The sequence below is a fragment of the Salvia miltiorrhiza genome, chromosome 8 (assembly GCF_028751815.1).
Source record: "Salvia miltiorrhiza cultivar Shanhuang (shh) chromosome 8, IMPLAD_Smil_shh, whole genome shotgun sequence".
In the NCBI taxonomy this organism is placed as follows: Eukaryota; Viridiplantae; Streptophyta; class Magnoliopsida; order Lamiales; family Lamiaceae; genus Salvia; species Salvia miltiorrhiza.
The window spans coordinates 27,028,114-27,039,241 of NC_080394.1; the positions used below are offsets into that span (position 1 = coordinate 27,028,114).

The following is an 11,128-nucleotide window of genomic DNA, read 5'->3' on the forward strand; positions in this document are numbered from 1 at the left end:
TATTTTAGGTGTACTTCCTCCGTCCCACGAATCTTGACACGTTTTCTTTTTTGGGCCATTCCACGAATCTTGACACGTTTCTATTTTGGGTAATAATTATTACCTTCTCTCTCCTACTTTATCACTTTTATTACTCTCTCTCTCCTGCTTTATAACTTTTATTACATTTTTTCTCATACTTTATCATTTTTACTACACACTTAAAACACTAATCTACAACTCCTTAATTTCCGTGTCGAATCCAAACGTGTCAAGATTCATGGGACGGATGGAATATTTTCTTTAGTTGAAAATTTATCATAAGAAAATGAGAGAGAAAATAAATTATCTCTTTAAATCCTTTCCTTAATTTATTTTCTACAAAAGAGAATATCATCATTTCTCATTCCTATCATTTTCACTCAACGAAGATATATTATTATCCTTCTATTTTTTGTGTGATGATATTATTCATTCTTGGAGTAAAAATGAGAAATGACGAAGTTCTCTTTTGTAGAAAATGAGTGAATAAAAACAAATGATTTGAAAGCAAAATCTTCTTTTATTCAATTTTTTCTCATGATATAAATTTACAATAAAAGAGAACGCACTTGAGTGTAACAAGTCAATGGACAAACTTTCCTTACAAAGGGTTAAGTACCAATTTCCCCTCCAACATTGACACCCCTATCGCCTTTAACACCCTAACGTTAGGATTGGTGCTGTTTATTACCTCAGCGTGTCAAAACTGAAGCAAATTGCCCCCCGCGTTTTAACGGCCGCCCAAGGCGCAGCTCTAACGGGGTTAAGCACCGTTAAAATGCAGGGAGACGATTTGCTTCAGTTTTGATACGTTGAGGTAGTAAACAGCGCCAACCCTAACGTTAGAGTATTAAAAGCGATAGGGGTGTAAACGTTGGGTTGAAAGTGGTACTTAACCCCCCTTACAAATAATAAAACACATAAATTTGATGGATGATCAACAAAAGATGAATGGGAGATTCCTCCTTTAGAATTCGATACCATAGGCACAATATTTTGGAAAAAGAAAAGATATTTGTATTGATTATATATTTTTATTTAATTTTGAAATCTTATAAAAATATAAAATTCAAAAGGATACATTATATATATATATATATATATATATATATATATATATATATATAGGGGAGGGTTACGGTATAAACACTTCTTAACATATAAAATACGAACTACCTAAAATGTATGAATTCTATGTAGAACACGTATGAATTTGCTGTGTAAATGTATGGATTACGAAAAATAATTTTTTTGCTACCTATGAGATTTGAACCCGAGACCATGAATTTATCTAACAAGATGATGAATCAACCGTAGATCTCGATGATCTAAGGGATAAAAATAGTTCCTATTTTATATTCTAAAAGGTTTTTTTTCTTTTTTTAGTCCAGCCCTGTATATATATATATATGTAGCAGCAAGTCAAATTTTGATATGTATATATATCAATATTCAAGAGCTAATGAAATGAGCTAATGAAATTGGGCCACTTTAACCTTAAGCCAGATTATATAAGCTCAGGTTAAAGCTCTATTCTTCCCACAACCATAAATAAGACTTTAAACATCAAATCATAATTGAAGAGCTCAAGAATCGGAAGAGAATTCTATACAACTAAATTCTATCCAATATCTAAGATGTCCCATTGAAGTTCAAGGCGTTCTTACTTGAAGAGCTAATTGTAAATTTGGCTAAAATTTATTGAAGAATGTGTAAGAACAAGATGTCGAAATAAACAAAATTGGGGACTCGATTACCCCCCTCTGACTGCGTACCAGAGTTAATTCCATGGAATTTTCTTGATGTTCTTTGCTACGTCTGTGTAGCTATTAAAAGGGTTGAAAGAAATTGATACGTCATTGCCAATTGTTCTTTTCATTTGATCTTCAAATGTGAAATAAACTCTAGCAAATGCGAAATCGAAATGGGAAACGAAGCAAAGTTTTGAATTTAAACCTAATTTCATGAATTGAAACAAATGACGTCATTTACCCCTAAAAAAACATTGTTCCATGTGCCGGACGGTGAAATAGGTGGCACACTTCCGACTGCCACATAGGATCTACATCAGCATCAAATTGGGGGAAAATTCAATTTTAAGGAAAAATTGAAACACTTGCAAAGTTCATGATTAAAATTGTAAATTTCAAAGTTAATGTGTAGAATGGAAAGTGACTAAAGTTCATGTATTTTGGTGCTCGTATATATCGTTAGTAGCAAGTCAAATCTTGATATATAGGGATATATATTACTCAATCCGTCCATGAAAATAAGTCCTAAGATAGCGCGACACGAGTTTTAATGAAATTAATTATTTATTTAGTGAGTGGAGAAAAGTTCCACAAATTTTTTTAAAAAAAGTACAGAGATCTAGAGTTAGTGTGAGAAAGGCCCTGCCAAATTAAAAAGTGGTGGGCCTACGAATGACAAAAAATGGTTATGACATGTTTTCGTGGACGGGCGAAAATGACAAATTATGACATACGCCCTCCATCCACTAATTCATGACCTAGGGGAGGAAACACGTGTTTTAAAAAAAACTGTATTGTTTATTAGTTGAGTGGAGAAAGGGACCCACAGTATTGTTTATTAGTTGAGTGGAGAAAAAAATGTTTGTTTATTGGGACCCACCAATTAAAAAATGTATAAATAGTTACTAAAAATGGGTAGGACATGAATTGGTGGACGGAACAAAAAGAAAAGTATGACATGAATTGCTGGACGGATGAAGTATTTTCTTAAACAGAGGGAGTAGTATTTAAGACCCAATAAAATCTCGCCAGACCAACCCTAAGCCCAAGATTATGTAGGTTCATGTCCAATGCTCGATTCTTCCCATAACTATAAATAAGAGTTTTTATATTAGTTTTAAAGCACCAAATCATAATTGAAGAGTTTAAGAATTGAAAGAGAATTATCTATAATAAAATTCTCTTCAATAATCAAGGTGTTCCATCTATACATATATAAAAGTTGGCCCATCTAGGCATAAAATTTTCCCGCCTTTTTACTCAATTTATATTTGGAAGGTTTGACTAACTTATAGAATGATTTATATATATAGTATAATTCTTACTCTTAATTAAATTTACATCTATCTATACATATATAAAACTTGGCCCGTCTAGGCATAAAATTTTCCCGCCTTTTTACTCAATTTATATTTGGAAGGTTTGACTAACTTATAGAATGATTTATATATATAGTATAATTCTTACTCTTAATTAAATTTACATTTAATTGAACGACATTTATTCCTATATATGGAATGGAATTTATATGTAAAAACTTGTAGATCACCAATTTCAATCTTTGATGAAAAATAGTCGTCCAATAAATACAATTCATAATATAAATACATATAAATTGCATGGGAACAAATTTGATAAATTAAAATGTACATGATTTATAAAAAATCTTAATGGGGTGAGATATGTATACCACCTTCTGTTCCACGTGGAAATAAACTAGGGGGTGAAGGCTCTTTTTTCAAAATCTCAATGGGATAAAAATCATTCTTTTATAGTCATAATATAGTATAACTACATGTATTTAAACAAAAAATCTATAATCTATATACAAAAATGCATATATTCCGATTATCCTAATTAGCGGCATTTAAATTAAGGAAAAAATTATCTAAGGAGTAATAAATGTTTCGTGAAATGAGTAATTTGACAACATTCCATATATATCTAAAAAAAATGCAGCAATTATTTATTCTCATTAAACCAAAATTAATCTCCATTGTCAAAGCATCTCATTCAATACAATATATTAAATACTCCCTCCGTCCGTCAAAAGTGGATCACTTTTATTATATCGGATGTCCGTAAAGAGTATATTATCACTAATTTCTTAGCAACAAAAACTGCAACTAAACAGTGTAATCGTAGCACAGAAACAGCAAGTCGAGTATCGTATCCACATGGACTATTATAACGAATCACTCTAAGTAATCCTAAGTAAACTCTAGTAATATTCAGGCAAACTCCCAAAAGAACGAAGAATAAAACTAAAATCCAAACAAAACAAAATAAAACAGGATAAAAACTCAAATAATAAAACAAACTCTGACCCTAGGGATGTACTATTGTTAATCAAACACATGTATTCAACCTATTGATTCAATTACCAATTTAATCCAACGCTGATGAAAGATCACTATATTATTCACAAGCTTCTCTAACGAACACCTATGAACGTAGATTAATTTACCCCTTTTCACATTCAAGACTCCAAGGAATAAATTAACTCCAAATAGCACACAAAGAATAGCTTCCTATAGCTTCACCTGTTGATAACACTCATGTTTCCATGGTTTTAGTGTTCATATGATGTCAATTTTATAGGAAACTGAGTGTTGGATAATTGTTTTATGCTTAATTTGCTTTATCTTTTGAAACATGATTCTTACTCGAACTTTGAAGGAAATTTCAGGTTTATTGAGTTCGAATTTGGAAACCTTATCTGAAATAGAAGTTGTAGATCGTCTCGATACAAGTTTGTGAGCACAAACGGATCATAAATCGAAGTTCAGACGAGAAAGTTATGACCAAAACAAGAACGTCGCGCGCAGCAGCTAAACAGCGGCGACCCCGCGGCGACCGGGCGGCGACCGCCGCCCTAAGAAGGAATTTTGTGAAGGAGCCGGCGACCGGGCGGCGACCGCCGGGTAGCCCGCCGAGTTTTCGGCGCCAGCGGCGCCCGCGCGGTGAGCGCCGTCCGATCGCCGCCAGACCGCCGCGCCTCCGTATTTTTGCGTTTTTTATGCGTTTTTCAAGTCCTTTTCGAGCTCAAACTCTGTATTTTCACTACAAAAAAATGCGTAAATACCGACGAAAATTACCGACGGCGGCACCGCCGCCGGCAATTACCGACGGCACGGCGGCGGCAAAAAAGGCGACCCGCCTTTTGACTATTACCGGCGCATTACCGACGGCAAACGGGCCGCCCCTAATTAGCGGCGGTTACGCCGTCGCTAATTTAAATATATATTAATATAAATATATATTATTTATTACCGACGGCAATTGCCGTCGGTATTTACCGGCGGCAAACGGCCGCCGCTAATCACCATCGCCGGTGACATCCGGCGATAGCACCACCGCCGTCCGGCCAAAATTACCGACGGCATTTTTCCGCCGCTAATTACCGACGACAAATGCTAATTACCGATGGCATTTGCCGTCGGTAATTAATTATATTTTTTTATTTTTTTTCATTTCTCACATCTTTAGAGAAGGAAACAAGGCGGCAGATTTAATGGCTAACCAACAACGTTCGGAAGGGTGGTGGCCGCACGAGATTGAGGAGATTAGGGCTGCGGTTCGCCTTGACATGGCTTCGCATAGCCATCTGCGTCAGAAACGGTAGTTGGGGCTGGTGGGTTGTTGTTTGGTTCGGCTTTTTCTTGGTTCTGTCGCCATCTGTTTGGGGAGATCTTGGTTTGGGTTTTTCTTCGATCACTTGGCAGACGTTTGGATTTGGGGTTGGAGGTTGTGGAGTGCTCACGGAGATGGCATATACCCGGATGTTTTGCTCTGCTTTTTCTTTGTTTGGGTTTGTTCTTCTTACGGCGACGGCGTCTAACCGACCGTTTAGTTTTTTTCTTGGGGTGAGAGCCGGGATAGTTTGGGGACGATGGTTAGGCCGGAGTTCCGGAAACTTTCCCTTCCGCTCTTTCCTTCTATCGTTTTGTGTTTTGACGAGTACTCTTTTTCCTTTTCACGGTTTTTCCCACTGGGTTTTCCGTGAAAAGGTTTTAATGAGGTTCGGCCCTTAGTCTGCTCCTTCTGTGCTTTCAAGGGTTTTTTTTGGGTTTTTTCTTTTCTTTTTTATATATAAAATCGTCATTTAATAAATATCATCTAATAAATTGATCAACGATAAAAATACAAAAACATTAAAATCAAATATATATTGAAATACAAGTGAAAATTTAAATATTGATTATTACTAATCTAAGATTATTACTAAGAATTTAAGATTCTTAGTAAGAATAAGAATCTTATAATTATAACTTAAGAATGTTAATTTGATTAGTGATTCACTCATCAATCATCACTAATCCAAGATTATTACTAATAATTCAAGATTCTTAGTAAGAATCTTATAATTATAACATAAGAATGTTAATTTGATTAGTGATTCACTCATCAATCATCACTAATCCAAGATTATTACTAAGAATTCAAGATTCTTAGTAAGAATCTTATAATTATAACTTAAGAATGTTAATTTGATTAGTGATTCACTCATCAATCATCACTAATCCAAGATTATTACTAAGAATTCAAGATTCTTAGTAAGAATCTTATAATTATAACTTAAGAATGTTAATTTGAGATTAGTGATTCACTCATCAATCATCACTAATCCAAGATTATTACTAAGAATTCAAGATTCTTAGTAAGAATCTTATAATTATAACTTAAGAATGTTAATTTGATTAGTGATTCACTCATCAATCATCACTAATCCAAGATTATTACTAAGAATTCAAGATTCTTAGTAAGAATCTTATAATTATAACTTAAGAATGTTAATTTGATTAGTAATTCACTCATCAATCATCACTAATCCAAGATTATTACTAAGAATTCAAGATTCTTAGTAAGAATCTTATAATTATAACTTAAGAATGTTAATTTGATTAGTGATTCACTCATCAATCATCATTAATCCAAGATTATTACTAAGAATTCAAGATTCTTAGTAAGAATCTTATAATTATAACTTAAGAATGTTAATTTGATTAGTGATTCACTCATCAATCATCACTAATCCAAGATTATTACTAAGAATTCAAGATTCTTAAGAATGTTAATTTGATTAGTGATTCACTCATCAATCATCACTAATCCAAGATTATTACTAAGAATTCAAGATTCTTAGTAAGAATCTTATAATTATAACTTAAGAATGTTAATTTGATTAGTGATTCACTCATCAATCATCACTAATCCAAGATTATTACTAAGAATTCAAGATTCTTAGTAAGAATCTTATAATTATAACTTAAGAATGTTAATTTGATTAGTGATTCACTCATCAATTGTCACGACCGGTCTTAATTAAGGATAATTAAGCCGGGAAACTATGACCAAGGGTTGGAGATAAGAAGCGGGATAGAAAGGGGATGAACGAATAAGAAATAAACGACGAAGAAACATACTTAAACATTAACAACGAAGGGAACATTTACAACAAAGTTGGAGTCGTAATGACTTAGTCAAACTAGTAAGTCCGGATAGCTCCGACTTAGCTAAAATAACATGAAATTCTTTTGAGTACGCAGCGGAAGAAGGTTCTGAATACATGTATGAAGACATGTACTCAAGAGTTCTTTAATACATATGACTTCAGACAAAGGGGGGTTTTCCTGCTCGTCACTTCATCACCACCGGCTACTGCTCAACCTGCACATTTAGAAATACATGCAGGGCTGAGTACAAAAGTACTCAGTGGGTACATATGCCTATAGAAACTTGCATTGAAATAATCAAATTGTCATGCCATCTTAACAGTGCAACAAGGGATTTTTCGTGAAATAGGCCCAAGCTCACTAAATTCATTTGTGATTCTTAAAGTTCGACTGATCAGTCTAAGTTCTCTTGTAATCTATCATATCTGGAACTGTGTGCCGGAGAGGTGGCCACCTCTCACGAACACTTGACCGGCCAACCCGCTAGATGACTCACGGTCAACTGGTGTACACTAGCCCTGGCAGGATAGCTATCAACTGCTCAGGACCCGAATTTGATTGCATCATTGGCAAAGCCAAAGCAGATAGATATCATACTAAAATTTAAACATTTATGGCAAGACAATAATTGAAATGATTTACAGTTCAAATAATTTGGAACGAAATAACTTGCTCAAATGTAACATTTAATTCATTTGATATATATGAAAGTAAACCCACCTGATATGAAATCTCTGTGATTCAGTGGTTCCTTGATTGACTGTTATTCCCGACCTTGACCTTGATTACGAGAATATAAATAAGATACTGCTCGAGTAAAATCCTCAAATAATGAGAATACGGAATTAACTATGCATGATCCTTATGCATGAATTATTATTCTGAAATAATAATTAGGGAATTTCTATTGTTAATCCAGGCTATCGAATTTAAACAAAAGCTAAGTCTCGTCTCATGAAGCCGGATAATTAACAAAAATTAATCCGTTCTCTTAGGGTGTTCTAATCCGTCAATTAAATAAACCCCGCTCCTCGTAATCAATAGAAAATAAATAAATACTTCAACTTATTCGCTTTATAACCTCATAATTAATCAGGCTTAATAAATAGGATCAAGTTATGTTATAAGATTAAATGAATAAAAAGGCTCAACATAAGGCAGCCTAATAATTAATTAAGTAGGAGTGGGCTTGAATAATTAACATGAGAGGCCCAATTGAAATAATTCATCGGCTCAAGTAATTAAATAAATCTTGGTCTAATAAATAAATAATTTGATTAGCTGGACTCAATTAAATAAATCAAACGAGGCCCAACGAAATAATATAACAAAGGCCCAATAAATTAAAATAAAGGTAAAATTTTCGGCCCAATTATTAAAATAAATAGAGCCCAAAAAAATTTGGCCCAATTCAAATAAATTAAAATTAAGCCCAACATAAAAAAAAAACCCAAATCTTTAAAAATTTCGGCCCAACTTAAAATAAAAAGAAGCCCAAAATTCGGCCCACATAAAATGGCCCAAATCCTTCCTTATCTCTCCCACTCGGTCTCTCTCTCTCTCAGACGCACGCTTCTCTCTTTTCTCTCTCACTGAAAAACTCAAAATCCAGTCGAGCTCTCTCGACCTCGGCTCCGACGAGGTTGCCGGCGTCGCCGCCGCCTAAGCCCGGCAAGGTCGTGCCTCCTCCCTTTTTCCTATCAGTCGGATCTCTCTCTCTTTCCTCCCCAAAATCTGCTCTTCTTCTTGATTCAAAAACCAGTCGATCGGCCCTTCCCAGCTCGCTCGACGTCTTCTTCTCCGGCCATCCAGCCGCCTGCTCCGGTTGGCGTCAATTGTCGACGCGTCGAACCCCGGCGATCTCTCATCCTTCTTCCTTCCTCACACAGAATCCAATCGAGCCCTAACTTTGGAATTCCTCGTTGCGGCCGCACCTCTGTCTGGAATCCGGTGAGCGGTCGTCGTCTGGGAGCGGCACCGTCCAACTCCCGTCCTCCTATCCCTCTCCGACGTCGAGCTCTAGATTCCAGAAAAGGGAATAATCGCTACTGCCGAGCGGCTGCTGCTGCTGCGCACGAGTCTCTGCTCGGCCATGGTTCCGGTCGGTCTTAGCGATTCTTCAGTTCCGACGTCGTTGTTACTCTGATGCAGGCGAGACGACGAGAGTTCGTCGCCTTCCTTTTCCGTTCTGGTGGTTGAGGTTCGGCAATTGCCTTGGGCAGCCGGCCCTTCCTCCCTTAAAGCTAAGTCCTACTCCCTTATGTCGGTTGATGTTCAGTTGGTAAGGTTTGGGAAAAACTCTCATAGTTTGTTGTTCTAGAGTGCAGCCTGTTTGTGAAGTTTATAATCTTCCTATTGTATGACATAACTTGGCTATTTGATGATGATGAAATGTGATTATGCTAAATATGGATGCGAACTGAATTGAATACTTGAGATAGCAAATTACCTTGAATGCTTTCAAACAATTGGGTTGTTGTTGGAATTGAACGTGTTGTGGAATATCTCTTGAAGTTTTTTTCTGGTTGAGTCAGAGTAATGAATGAGGGTTCCTTCACCCTTCTTCAGTGTTGGATGGATCAACTGAACTGGAATGGTGGAAAAGATTTAAAAATTTTGTTGTTCCTTCAATAATTGCAGGTGGAAGCATGGAGAAGATGGAGGATTTAGAGGCTGGATTTACCTTGAAGTCTTGGCAGAATATTCAAACAAGTCCCCTTTGCTCTTTGCATTCGCTGGTGCAAGATGGAGGAGAAGTGTGAAGTGTTGGGAGCAGAAATGTGAGACTAAAGTAGGGGTTGTGTGATCATTGAGCAGTACAACAGTAGAGTGGCTGATAGGGCGTGGTTGTAGCTGCAAATGTTGACAAAAGGGAATGTTGCTGCAAGCAGCAAAAATGGAAAGAGTTGCTGCCAAACTTGAAAAAATTGTAGAACCTTTGACTAACAGATTGGTGAAGTGGGGCGGCTGATTTCTGTAGCAGAGATGGGGATGGGATGTAGTTGTAGCTGTAGAGTAGGGTGGCTGATTACTGCAGCTGCTCCTTATCCCACGTCCCTTTCCCCCTTTTTCTTTTCTTTTTATTGCTGCAGTTTCTTTTCTTTGGTGTTGACTAGGTGGAAGGTAGAAGTAGGGATTTGATAACTATAGGTTGTGGAAGTAGAGCTTGTAAGATAGAAGAAATTAAATCTCGGTCTATGTAATTCTATATTCGTAATGAAAGATTCGAGTTTTGCTAATATACTGAATACACTAATAAATCTCGTATCTCGATATTAGTCTCCTTGCCTTGCTAAAATCAACAATTTGTAACATACTAACTTAAATTAAATCCGTGGATTTAATCTGCTTTGCAGTCGTAAATAATTTCACGACTCTGGTTTCAACAAAGTATAACTATAGCTGCATCTTGATTAATAAATAATATGACTTCTCTAAGTCAGTTATAAACTTGAAATACTACGTATTGAATACTTCAAAAATTCTCGTCGCGATTTATCTCACGCGATACAAAAGCATAAAGCAAAAGTAATAGCTCCGCCTCTGGTAATAATAATTCAGGTTTATAAGCTGAATTCATATAAAACTGGCAACTGGGCTCCATTTACTGAAAGATGCGACATTAACTATCGCGCTACTGGATTTAAATAATAATAATAATAAAAAAAAATGAGCGGGTCATTACATACTACCCCTCTTAACAAAAATTTCGTCCCGAAATTTGCAAAAATTCTGCAAAAAAAAAAAAATTCGGGGTATTTCTCCTTCATCTTGTCTTCAAGTTCCCACGTAGCTTCTTCTTATCCGTGGTGTCTCCATAAGATTTTCACTGATGTGATTGCCTTATTTCTGAGTTGTTGCACTTTTCGATCCAGAATGGTTTCAGGTACTTCTTCATAG

General features: G+C 35.8%; 2 long non-coding RNA genes across 3 annotated transcripts; one reads left to right on the top strand and one right to left on the bottom strand.

The window, feature by feature from the left end:
• Window positions 1-7,946: 7,946 nt before the first annotated feature.
• On the bottom strand, window positions 7,947-10,294 carry LOC130997371 (uncharacterized). Its single transcript, XR_009093066.1, has 3 exons — window positions 9,912-10,294; window positions 9,678-9,816; window positions 7,947-8,008 (listed from the first exon to the last, which is right to left on the bottom strand). It is a non-coding gene; the product is annotated as an uncharacterized LOC130997371 (long non-coding RNA).
• On the top strand, window positions 9,467-10,467 carry LOC130997370 (uncharacterized). 2 transcript variants are annotated; one of them, XR_009093065.1, is made up of 2 exons: window positions 9,467-10,057; window positions 10,237-10,467. It is a non-coding gene; the product is annotated as an uncharacterized LOC130997370 (long non-coding RNA). The 2 variants fall into 2 exon arrangements; XR_009093064.1 differs by having other exon boundaries at window positions 10,248-10,467.
• Window positions 10,468-11,128: the final 661 nt, after the last annotated feature.